The sequence below is a fragment of the Salvelinus fontinalis genome, chromosome 14 (assembly GCF_029448725.1).
Source record: "Salvelinus fontinalis isolate EN_2023a chromosome 14, ASM2944872v1, whole genome shotgun sequence".
In the NCBI taxonomy this organism is placed as follows: domain Eukaryota; kingdom Metazoa; phylum Chordata; class Actinopteri; order Salmoniformes; family Salmonidae; genus Salvelinus; species Salvelinus fontinalis.
In genome coordinates, this window is record NC_074678.1 from 22289509 (window position 1) to 22300807 (window position 11299).

Here is an 11299-nt window from a genome sequence, read left to right on the forward strand (position 1 = left end):
TCCAGTCGGTGACAGTACTGAGTGCTCCTATTGTGGGGTTAGTTTCAGTAGACAGGGGCACAGCGCTGAGGTCAGGGACAGGAGGCTGCATCATCTCCCTGCTCTGTGCCAGGCTGATAAATGGAGAGGGGTTTCTAAGCCGTCTGAGCTTTGTGTTTGCACAGAGTGTCAAAACTCCAAGTGTTTGTGTCCATGATGGGGGTTTGGGGGGGATGACATTTGTATGCAGACTGCATACAGTGCCTACACCCCCCACACCCCTACACCCGCTCTATGTCCTCTCACCTGCCTGTTGCTGTGAATCATAGAGCTGTCAAGTGAAGCGTGTTAATGTGTCTGCACGTGCAAGGGCTTTTCTGCACCTGTCAGTGTGTATGTATATGTGTGTGAGAGATAAATGTATGTATTTATTTGAGCTGTTGAAATTGATATTTATGTTTCTTTTATTCTTGTCTTGTGTGTGTGTGTGTGCGTTTGTGTGCGTGAGTGAATGCTTGCGAATGTGTGAGAGAGATTGAGGCTGTAAGTTTGAGTGAGATGGAGATATGTTGCATGTGTATGTTTCAGGTAGACTTGTATATTCGTATACAGGTAGACTTGTGTGTATTTGTGAAGTGTACAGAGTTAGACCTGTGTGTGAGGTAGCTGGGTGTCAGGCAGATGCCGTCCCGTCGGTCCGGTTGAGAGCTGCGAGGTTCTTCCCTTTGACAGAGTATCCATTCAGAGTCGATGAGCTGGGTCAAAGCCTGCGCGTCAGGCTGCAGCTCGGCCTAGCGCTGGGGCGGTCCGAGAGGTCAGGCCCATTCAGACATCGCTGTCATGCAAATGAACCCACCCACGCTTAAACAACTCTTGGAATTTTTATCTCTGCTCCCTGGCCCTTTTCCCCTTTTTTCCCCTCCCTCCCTCGTTATTTCTCTCTCTCTCTCCCTCTCCAAATCTCTCTCCTATGTATTCACAAAGTCATTGACGAGACATTCAAAGCTTTTTAAATTGGCCAGCTTCATTGTGTTTGAAATAAGAGGGGGGAGGGGGGGATAGGAGTGGGCCTAAATTTACTCCGGCCTGAAAGCAGTTAGATCATGTTCTTTTCATGGTCCGATTATAATCAAATCGATCCCCCCGCCCCTCCTGACACTCCAGGTCTTTTAGAGGAGCGGGCCAAACAAAGACTTTTGGGGCGAGACGAGGGAAGGAGTGACCGAACCGGAATGTTAAACAGACTCTTAAAGTCTTCTCTTTTAAGCCCAACAATACACAGGAGAGGAAATGTTTTCAGAATATGATAAATGTATCTCGGCCTACTGTACATCTAGAATAGATACATCTACAATTATGATATAGGGATCTTTGGCTTAGACCTTATCTGCATAGTAATCAGAAAAACAATAAACCCCAGTGGTTAAAAGGGCTTTAACTCTTACATTTACAAAGGGAGGGATTTAAGGACTTCTTCAGAGTCAGTGAGGGTATGTTAAAGAGTACTTTATCAAAGACTAGTATCTGGTGAAGAAAGGTTAATTAGAAAGTATTTTGTGTAATGGCTGACGCCTTTTGTTCAGTAGGAGATTTGGGTATACAAGTGGCTTTGGCTGTCTATGCTGGAGTTTCATAGAGGTACACTGTTAAATTAGTGTAGTCTGTGGAGTTTAGATGAAGTGGTATGGGGATGATGGTATGGAGCGCTTAGTATTATTGTGGTGAATGTGGGTTATCATGCACTTGGGGTGGGTGACACACTGCTAGCCCACTCTAGAGGGGGTATTAACGGGGGGGGGGGGGGGGTCTGGGAGGAGAGTATAAGAGGGGGTTGAGGGGGCTAAACTTGGTGACAACATCTCTGCACCTGCAGTGCATGGATCCTACCATCACCTCCCTCAGCCTTTGATCGGACTGTCATCACTCTCTCTTTTGCAGACACTTTTTTTGTAAACATAGTTATTAGCATTTCTACTTAGATATTTTGGTTGATATATATTTTCCTGGAATATAAGTAATGGAGTGGCTTCGGATCAGACTTTTTTGGCCCCCTCCTCCCGACAGCTGAAGGTCCTGAATCTTCTGCGCATGTGCAGCTTAATAAAGTTAGATCAAAGCTGAATCAATGTCTGCAAGATCACATTATGATAGTATTCTACATAACAGAACTGTATATAATAGCATAGTATAAGATTACTGTAAGACATGAACACCACCTAATTTCTTGAGATTTTAGGATGATTCTGCTCATGTGGCCAAAATTCCACAGCTCGCGCCACTAGGCAAAATATGTGCTTTGATTTAAACTAAACACAGGTAGGCTAACAGCATCTGCTCTAAAATTCTCTTACTGCACATTCTCTTACTCCACAATACTGTAGGCTACTTTGAAATAACACTGTACATCTAAGAAGATCTAAATGCATATCCCCATGAAACTGATTGAGATCAAATGGTTGGAATGCAGATGCTGCTGCATGGACGTTTCACCTGTAAAGACTGAAGAATTGTCATTCACAATTGTGAGAAATGTGAAGAGGGGGGGAGGGGTCACATAAATGTGTGTGTAAAGTAGAGGTAAAGAAACACATGCACAGAACGTGATTCGGATCTTCAGCTCTGGGGAAAAGGGATCCGGGGGGCAGGATGGAGACGGGACAGGGTAGGTCACCTACGGATCCGCAGCCTCAGCCTACAAATAAATATGATAATTGCCTAATACATTTTTACTTTCTGTGAGACTATTATATAAGTACCAGTACATTCCATTTGGTGCTAATTAGTTACCAATTGACATTAATTCTTAAGTACTTATTGTTTTCACATATTTTCTTTGTAAATTCCAGGCAAATACCAGCTTTTTAATTCATAGTATAACACTTAACAGTTAAACTGCTTGAAAACATAAGCAAAAAAATGTAAGGAACTATTTGCAGCAAATCAAATTGGTTGATTAGGACAGCACTGTGTTGGGCTGCTGTTTCTCCAGAACAGCGCGTTAATCCCAGTGAAGTCATATTCATACTCATAACTACAACTATAACCAACTGAGATTTCAGAGATTTCATAACCACTTTGATCCATCTCCTACTCCTAGTTTTTCTCTTTGAGTTTTTCCTTTGAAAATGTTCAGTCGATTATTATTAGGTTGTTTGTTCGTCTGTGGCTTACAATAAATCTAATGGTTGAGTCTGGGGACAAGCAGGCTAGAATACTATTTAAGCCTCAGTGAGATCTGGCTTTGGCACAGATAAGAGTTAAGACAACTCAGTAATTAACATCTAGTAATTTACTTTATGTGCTCAACTTGTTATAGCGGAACCTTGTTTGTTTGTGTACATACAGTATGTGTGAGACCGCTCTTCTCCTTCTCTCTCTATTTACACATAGTCTTATTCCCTTCATCTCCTCTCTCTATTTTTCACTATTCCATACATCCGCAACTCCACCCCCTCCATCTCTCCTCTGTCTCCTTATGTGTCATAAGGTGGTGTCTGTTCTGTGCCCAGAGTGGGTCAGTCAGCTTGGAAGAGGAATCCACAACTCCACCCCCTCTCTATAGCTCCCCCTCCATCTCTCCTCTGTCTCCTTATGTGTCATAAAGTGGTGTCTGTTCTGTGCCCAGAGTGGGTCAGTCAGCTTGGAAGAGGAGAGAGGAGGAGAGGCCTGGCTGTTTGTGTCCTGGTTAGTGGGCTGGGACTCTGGAGGTGGGGGAGCAGAGGGCAGGACCACCCTGCAGCTGCCCCCCTTCTCTTCTCCCATCTCTCAATCCCACCTCTCTCATCCCCTCATCATCCCCTCTTCTATTCATTCGGCAGCTGCAGTTCTGTGCCCCTCTCTCTCTCTCTCTCTCTCTCTAACTCTTTCTCTCACACACTTTCTCTCTCATTTGTCCCCCAGACACGAAGATGGATGGAGAAGCTCCTGGAAATGGTAGAACAATGGCCTGTGCCACAAGGTGAGCAGCCGCAGCTGCATAAGGCCCAATGCTGCCTTTTTCCCCGTCCGCTAGCTCTCCGTCCGACCCGGGTGTGTGTGTGTACGGGGGGGTCTGAGCGGGGCAGTATGGCAACAGATGCTTTTGTTCAGCCAAAAGTCTGAAAGGGGCCATGGGTGGGGGGCTTAGCAGTGTCAGAGCGCAGAGTCATTTTTCTCTCCTTTTTCTCTCTCTCTCCCTCTCTTTCTCTCCCTCTCCTTCCACCCAGCTGTGTCTGCCGCGGCGGCTGAGCAAGAGGAAATGTGAGGGCAACAGCATGATGGAATACGTAAGTGGGGCGCGCGGTTTTGGCCTGTTTTGTGGCCGCCTTCATTAAAGGGTCGTTTATCTGGCCTGTGATCCCATTGTCCTGGGCCTTCTTTATCGGCCCCGGTGTGTCAGGGGGGTGTAATTGGCCGATTGGCCACGGTCCGTGCATGCTGAGGTGATTTATAAAGCTGTGAATGGAGCTGACTCCTCTCCAGGCAGCACCCTCTCTCACACAGGAGAGACACTGCCTGTGCTCCAGAATAACGCTGAATAAACGCAGAAGAAACGTGAAAAGGATGAAACGTCCCCAAAGCTCTTTGTGCAAGTGTGAAATCAGAGACTTGAACAAAGAGGGCCCTGGACTCTCTCTTTCTCTCGCTCCCTCCTTCGCCTTGTCATCAATTTTTTCCCCACCTTTATACTTTATTTGACATTGTTGTTTCACCTCTCTCTACCCTCTATCCTGCTCTCTGTTCCTCTCCTCCTCCCTCTCTCCCTACCCTTTTCACCCTTCTGCACTCTTTTTGCTACTCTTCCCCCCACACTGGCGGTTCCTGGGAGTATTGGCAGTCTACGTCTTCTTACAGCTGACTTATGTCCAACAGTTCTTTTGTTATTCTCTCTCTGAGAAGACAGTCACTTTGGTTTGACCTTCTCGGGATAAACGTCATAGAAATAATGATAATTTACCTTCACTACTTGCTATTCACAAGCAATCAGGCCTTTTATTGTAGACAGTCTGTGTAGTGAGGTCACATTTTGGACCTGTGTCCAGGTGAGGGGTTTTGTCTCTACTGGTAGAATGTATGAGTGCAAATGTGTGTAAATAAATAGCTCCAAAAGTGGCTCTGAGTGTGAGTGTATGTATATGTGTCATTCAGTCTGTGTGCTGAGATGGCTTTATATGCTCCCATGTGGGGCTGGGGCGTCTCTTTAATGACCTCCTAATTAAAGCAGTCCTGCCCCTCCTCTTAATGGCCTGATCATGTCTGGAGGTCAAGGGTCATTTACAGGGCTTCTGGTGGCCAGTGTTCCAGCTCCATGCTAATTACCCTGTTAGATGCACAGCAGCCTAGTAGATCCACCTCTACTATGTCAGATAGACAAGAGAGCAAAAGCACATAGAAACACAAACACCAATGCATAAACCACAACTCTGAAACACACCAAGATTCAAACGCATATTATAACACCAACACATTCACACACCCACGCGATTATGAGATAGGTCTGTTCTAACCCACAATTAATTTAGTCTACAATATTCCCTCCCCTTCTATCTCACGCTCCATCACTCTCTCTTCCTCTCTTCAGCCTAAACTAGCCCAACTTGGTGTGTCAGAACCAGTTCGAGGGATGTTCCATTCTGCCATCTCTGATCCCAGGTGCATCTCTCTTCCATTCCCCTACTCTCCCCTCTCTATCTTTCCCAGACAGACTAGGTCCTCAGAGATGCTTCAGACCAGTGCATTGTGCTGTAGGAGACAGACCATGAGCTCATAAAGTAAGGCAGTGTGTTTGGATAAAGGCTAGACAAGAGCCAGAGACAATGAGCACTTCAACTTGAGGAAAGCGTTTGTATAAATACTGAATATGTTCCAGGATCTCACTAATGTAGTTGAAGTATTTACAGGCGTATGTTCCATTTGTGTGTGGTTATTAAGATAATTGGGGATTTTATTGCATGATTTCATGTCCGGGGAACCACTGCATGAAGCTCCCATGCTTTATGTCTAAGTTCCAGCTGGGCTATTGTATGATGGTATAGATAAACATTTAAATGAATTAACTCTTTGGTCAAGACCAAATTTATACATTCAATAAATCACTTCTAATTTACCCAAAAATTATTGATAAATAATTGCTACATTTATAAAAAATGTAATATTTGTCAATCAATAATTTTCAAGCCTGAATGAATGTACTTGTTTTTAGTTTGAAATATTTACTTTGCATGCGTAACACATAACTAAATGTGTTTATTCCAGGGATCAGTTACTTTACATTCCCTGTAGAGCTCTGTATAGAGTCCAGCACCCCTCTCCTCCCCTCCTGTCCCCTTCTCCATCTAATGGCTGTTTAAGGGGGGCTGGGATTTAATAGCGTTGATTGTGCTCCTGTGAAAAAGGAACAGTTTCTTCTGTGTTAATTTTCTATTTTGTTGCTGTCTGTGTCCCCAGCTTTGTGTCCAATTCTTCTTCCCTTCCTAAACGCCACTGCCTCCCCCTCTCTTATTCCTGTCTTTTCATTTCTCTTCTTGTCAGACCATCTAGATTATGTTGCTAAGGAGATTTTTTGCTTTTTTCACTGTTTCCCATTGATTTGGTGTTAATGCGTTTTGAATGCCCCTTGGTGTGTGCCGAGCGCGGGGGGACGAGGGGAGCACAGGGTCTTGCTGAGTGGAGGAATTTCAATCTGAAGCGGTTAGGTGGGGGGGGGGGGGGTTAATGCCCAAAGAGAGGCACTCAAGTGAGAAATGAAGTGGTTTGCAGAGCCCAGGAACCCCTTAGGCATCCGCCTCCTTCACTGCACCCCTTTTCTCCTCCCTCCCTCCCTCCCTCCCTCCCTCCCTCCCTGCTTCTCTCCCCCCTCCCTCTCTCCTCCCTCCCCCATCTCTCTTCCCTCAGTCGTCTTTACTCCATCCCCCCTTCTCTCCTCACTTATCCTTAGAGTCTGGTCCACTGACAGCTCACAGGTGCACTGTCCATCTCCCCCTCTCTCTCACTGAAAACCAGCTCTAGATGAGTCAAAACAAATGCTGATTTGCTGCCCCATTAGATAGATGTGTGTGGTTATACTATAAGTGGCTCTACTATATACAGTAATACACTACATGACCAAAAGTATGTGGACACCTGCTCGTCAAACTTCTCATTCCAAAATCATGGGCATTAATATGGAGTTGGTCCCCGTTTTGCTTCTATAACAGCCTCCAGTCCTCTGGGAAGGCTTTTCACTAGATGTTGGAACATTGCTGCAGGGACTTGCCTCCACTTAGCCACAAGAGCATTAGTGAGGTTGTGCAGTGATGTTGGCTCACTGTTAGCGTTCCAATTCATCCCAAAGGTGTTCAATGGGGTTGAGGTCAGGGCTCTGTTCAGGCCAGTCAAGTTCTTCCCCACCGATCTGGACAAACCATTTCTCTATGAACCTCGCTTTGTCAACGGGGGCATTGCCATGCTGAAAAAGGAAAGGGCCTTCCCCGAACTGTTGCCACACAGTTGGAAGCACAGAATTGTCTAGAATGTCATTGTATGCTGTAGTGTTAAGATTTCCCTTCACTGGAACTAAGGGGCCTAACCCGAACCTTGAAAAACAGCCCCAGACCATTATTCCTCATCCACCAAACTTTACAGTTGCCATTATTCATTCAGGCAGGTAGATTTCACCTGGCATCCGCCAAACCCAGATTTGTCCGTCGAACTGACAGATGGTGAAGCGTGAGTCATCACTCCAGAGAACGCATTTCCACTGCTCCAGAGTCCAATTGCGGCAAGCTTTACACCACTCCAGCCAACACTTGGCATTGTGCATGTTAATCTTAGGCTTGTGTGCGGCTGCTTGACCATGGAAACCCATTTCATGAAGCTCCCGATGAACAGCTCGTGCTGACATTGATTTTTACGTGTTATATTTTTCAGCACTCAGCGGTCCCGTTCTTTGAGCATGCTGAGCCGCTGAGCCGTCTGTTATATCTGGAGTATTTCTCCTGTCTTTTCTGGTGTCCTGTGTGAATTTTAGTATGCTCTCTCTAATTCTCTCTCTCTCTCTTTCTCTCTTCTTTCTCTCTCTCTCTCCGTTCTTTCTTTCTTTCTCTCTGAGGATCTGAGCCCTAGGACCATGCCTCAGGACTACCTGGCCTGATGACTCCTTGCTGTCCCCAGTCCACCTGAGTTACATACCAATACTTATTACATTTTAGTAGTTATGGTGTGGTGTCAGTATAATTGCAGAAAGGGTGTCCTCTCTTCAGTCCTTGAATGCCGCCTCATCCCCCTCTCACACACACACACACACACACACACACACACACACACACACACACACACACACACACACACACACACACACACACACACACACACACACACACACACACACACACACACACACACACACACACACACACACACACACACACACACACACACACACACACACATGCAGGGTTGGGTACCCAACCCTGCAGCTGTGAGCAGATTGCAAATGACCCCCGCACCCATAATGACCTCTTGGGCCAATTTATCCATGCTTGCTCTTAATCAAGGGTTACCTAATGCTAGAGAGGTTGTTTCTATAGCTCCTGTTCCTTTCAAACAGCTGGGGTTTTCCTGTGAGGCACCTTGGTTTGGCTTGCTTTGACCCCATATATTTTGAGTACATGTTCCATGCACCCGAAGCCATGTTCCTGAAGGTTTTTCCTGTACTTTAGAATGGATGTGTCTTTGTTTTTCTGCTCTCTAGTTAGTCAGGAGGTCTGTTTCGCTGCCTGACTTTGGGGTTACAGGTGATTGCCTGGGGGTGTTTTCCAAATCTCCTCCAGACCCGGCCTGATTTAACCTCTAACATTTGACCCTGATCTATCAGTACGCCAGTGGTCAACCATTTCCAGATGCCAATGCTGTAACTGGCTATTAACTGGAAAATACGAACACCTCACCTCAACATGCAATGGCTTTTGGTTTCTCAAACTCTTTTCTCAAAAGGTTTGATTGAGTTAGTCTGAGTTACTAGTTTAAGACGCAAGTATATTAAGATACTCCAGACACATATGTTAATTGGGAGTGTCACCAAACAATGTTATTCAAAAAGAAATAGTGTGAAATACTATTTATATTCAACAGTAAATATAAACTAAATTGATATTTTTACATTTACTAAGTCATAATTTTTTTTAAACTATACAACATATCTTCCTGTCAGCTTAATATTTACTGAGATTAACAATCGGGACATTTTATTCAAATATTCCAGCTTGCTGATGTTTGCGTTGCTGGGAAACTATCAGAGTAAACATTTTTCTTTATGCCTTCCGTCTCATCCTTGCTGAGCGGAGCTTGTGTGTTTGTGTATACAATGCTGAGAGTGGACGATCCATCTGACACATTTGTGATTTAGTCTTTTATTTTGGTAATGAGAGTGTGTTTGGTCGGAGGACAAACGGTAGGAAAAACGTATTAGTGTCGTTCAGAAAACCAACAATGCCACCATTAATTAAGGTTTACATTAGTTTGTATGTTTATTTGTTTGTTTCTGACTATGGATGATGACAGGTTGAGCTTTGAGATGCAGTATGGATGAACATAGAGCACCCTGGTGCTTTAACCATGGCAACATACATACCAGTGGATGTAGCCTATACTACCACCTATACTTTAGATATTGAACAATATGAACTACGGGCTGTTGATCCCATTCTACTCCCTCCAGTGTATAGACTTCTGTTTATGTCATGGACTGTGCCTACTTGCCATTACTAGACAGCAGAGGTATAGTTTCAAGTTGTCTGACGACCCCGTGGTAAGTAATGCCAAGCTTTCCCTCAATGTGACACCACATGGTCGACAGACTGTCATGTAAACATATAACAGCATATCACACATCTACTTACACCATATACTTACACACAGACATCCTTCACCAGACAAAATACTCACAGGCATACTTGGAGACCGACACACTTGTTGCAGCCACCTGTTTTGCACTTCTGCAACAGTAGCTGTAGAACTAACAGCTGATCTCCAGTCAAGACAGGGAGGCGTGGGGGTGCCATCATTCGTCATATCTTCATACGTTTGATCCTTTAGGCCGAGAGCTTTACTGCCGGAGGAGAGAAAATCAGCAAAACTGAGTTAATGTGTCTTTGTCCTCCATAGGAGGGGAGAGCCTTTCTTCTTACCCAAGTACAAATCGCACAACGTTGGAAGCTTTCTCCGAGGACAGAGGGAGGCAATGGGAGAGAGAAAGATCTCAATCAGACATTGATCTGAACAAAACTAATCCCCTATTGGTGCCAATGTGACCCTAAAAAATCGGCTTAGAGCAGCTCGGTTAAACTGGACACGGTTTTCTTTTTAAATGGCCCCTCTCTACCCCCCTGCCTAATTCTGCCACCCACAGACATGAGTAGAACAGAATTAAGACACATACATTCATAACGCTTTTTATTACAGGCGGGTCGGGATAGGGTGGGGTGGAAGGGTGTATCTGGGGTATATTGGACGCCCCCACACAGAGTGACAGCGCTGCAGGCAAAGACACACGCTGGTACTGATGTGGCGGAACAGGATCTCTGTTCTGTCTGGTCTGTGTGAACGCTGCCAACACTTTATGTTTCAGGGTGTTTTTAAACTGAAACTTAATCAGGTAAAAGGTCTTTACTTCCAACAGCTACATTTTTTGTGCCTTTTTCTGCAACTCCCATTTTTAGAGAGATACAGTAGCTTTAGAAAAGTGCATGCACTGCAGCCACAGTCACAGGAACCTAGCAAAATCAGAGTTAAAGGAGGGTTTGTGTGTAAAATGTAATTGTCCCTAAAGAGAAAGTTTATTACCCATGATGAGTAATAAAATACAGATAAATGAATCCTTGGGTAGCACCAAAAACGAAGTAATGTAGCTCAATTCTCCATGTGCTAAAACATGTTCTCCACACATGCCACTATTATTTTTACACCCTGGCTGTCATTAGAAAAGCACAGAGTTTCACTGCTTTTCTGTGTGTCTGTGGCTAAATTTCTTATATATGGCAAATAGAGGTTTGAGCTCGTCCTCTTGTACATAAAAATAGTTATGTCCGGAAGTGTGGGACTTTTCAGCATGTAAGAGTGGACCATGATAAAGGAGTGATGATTCGATTGTTACTGTGGTGTGGTCTGTTGATAGAGGCTGTAAACACAGAGGATTTTCAGAAGAGGCCTTGTTTAGCATGGGGAAATACAGAAATGCATTCATAGAGCAGCAGACAATAGTAGGCTGAACCACTCTAGACCCACTCCAGAGACAGAGGAAAAATGCAACCACAATAAAAATGACCATATCCCATGATTTATGTACCTCCAAATGCATCGCTGA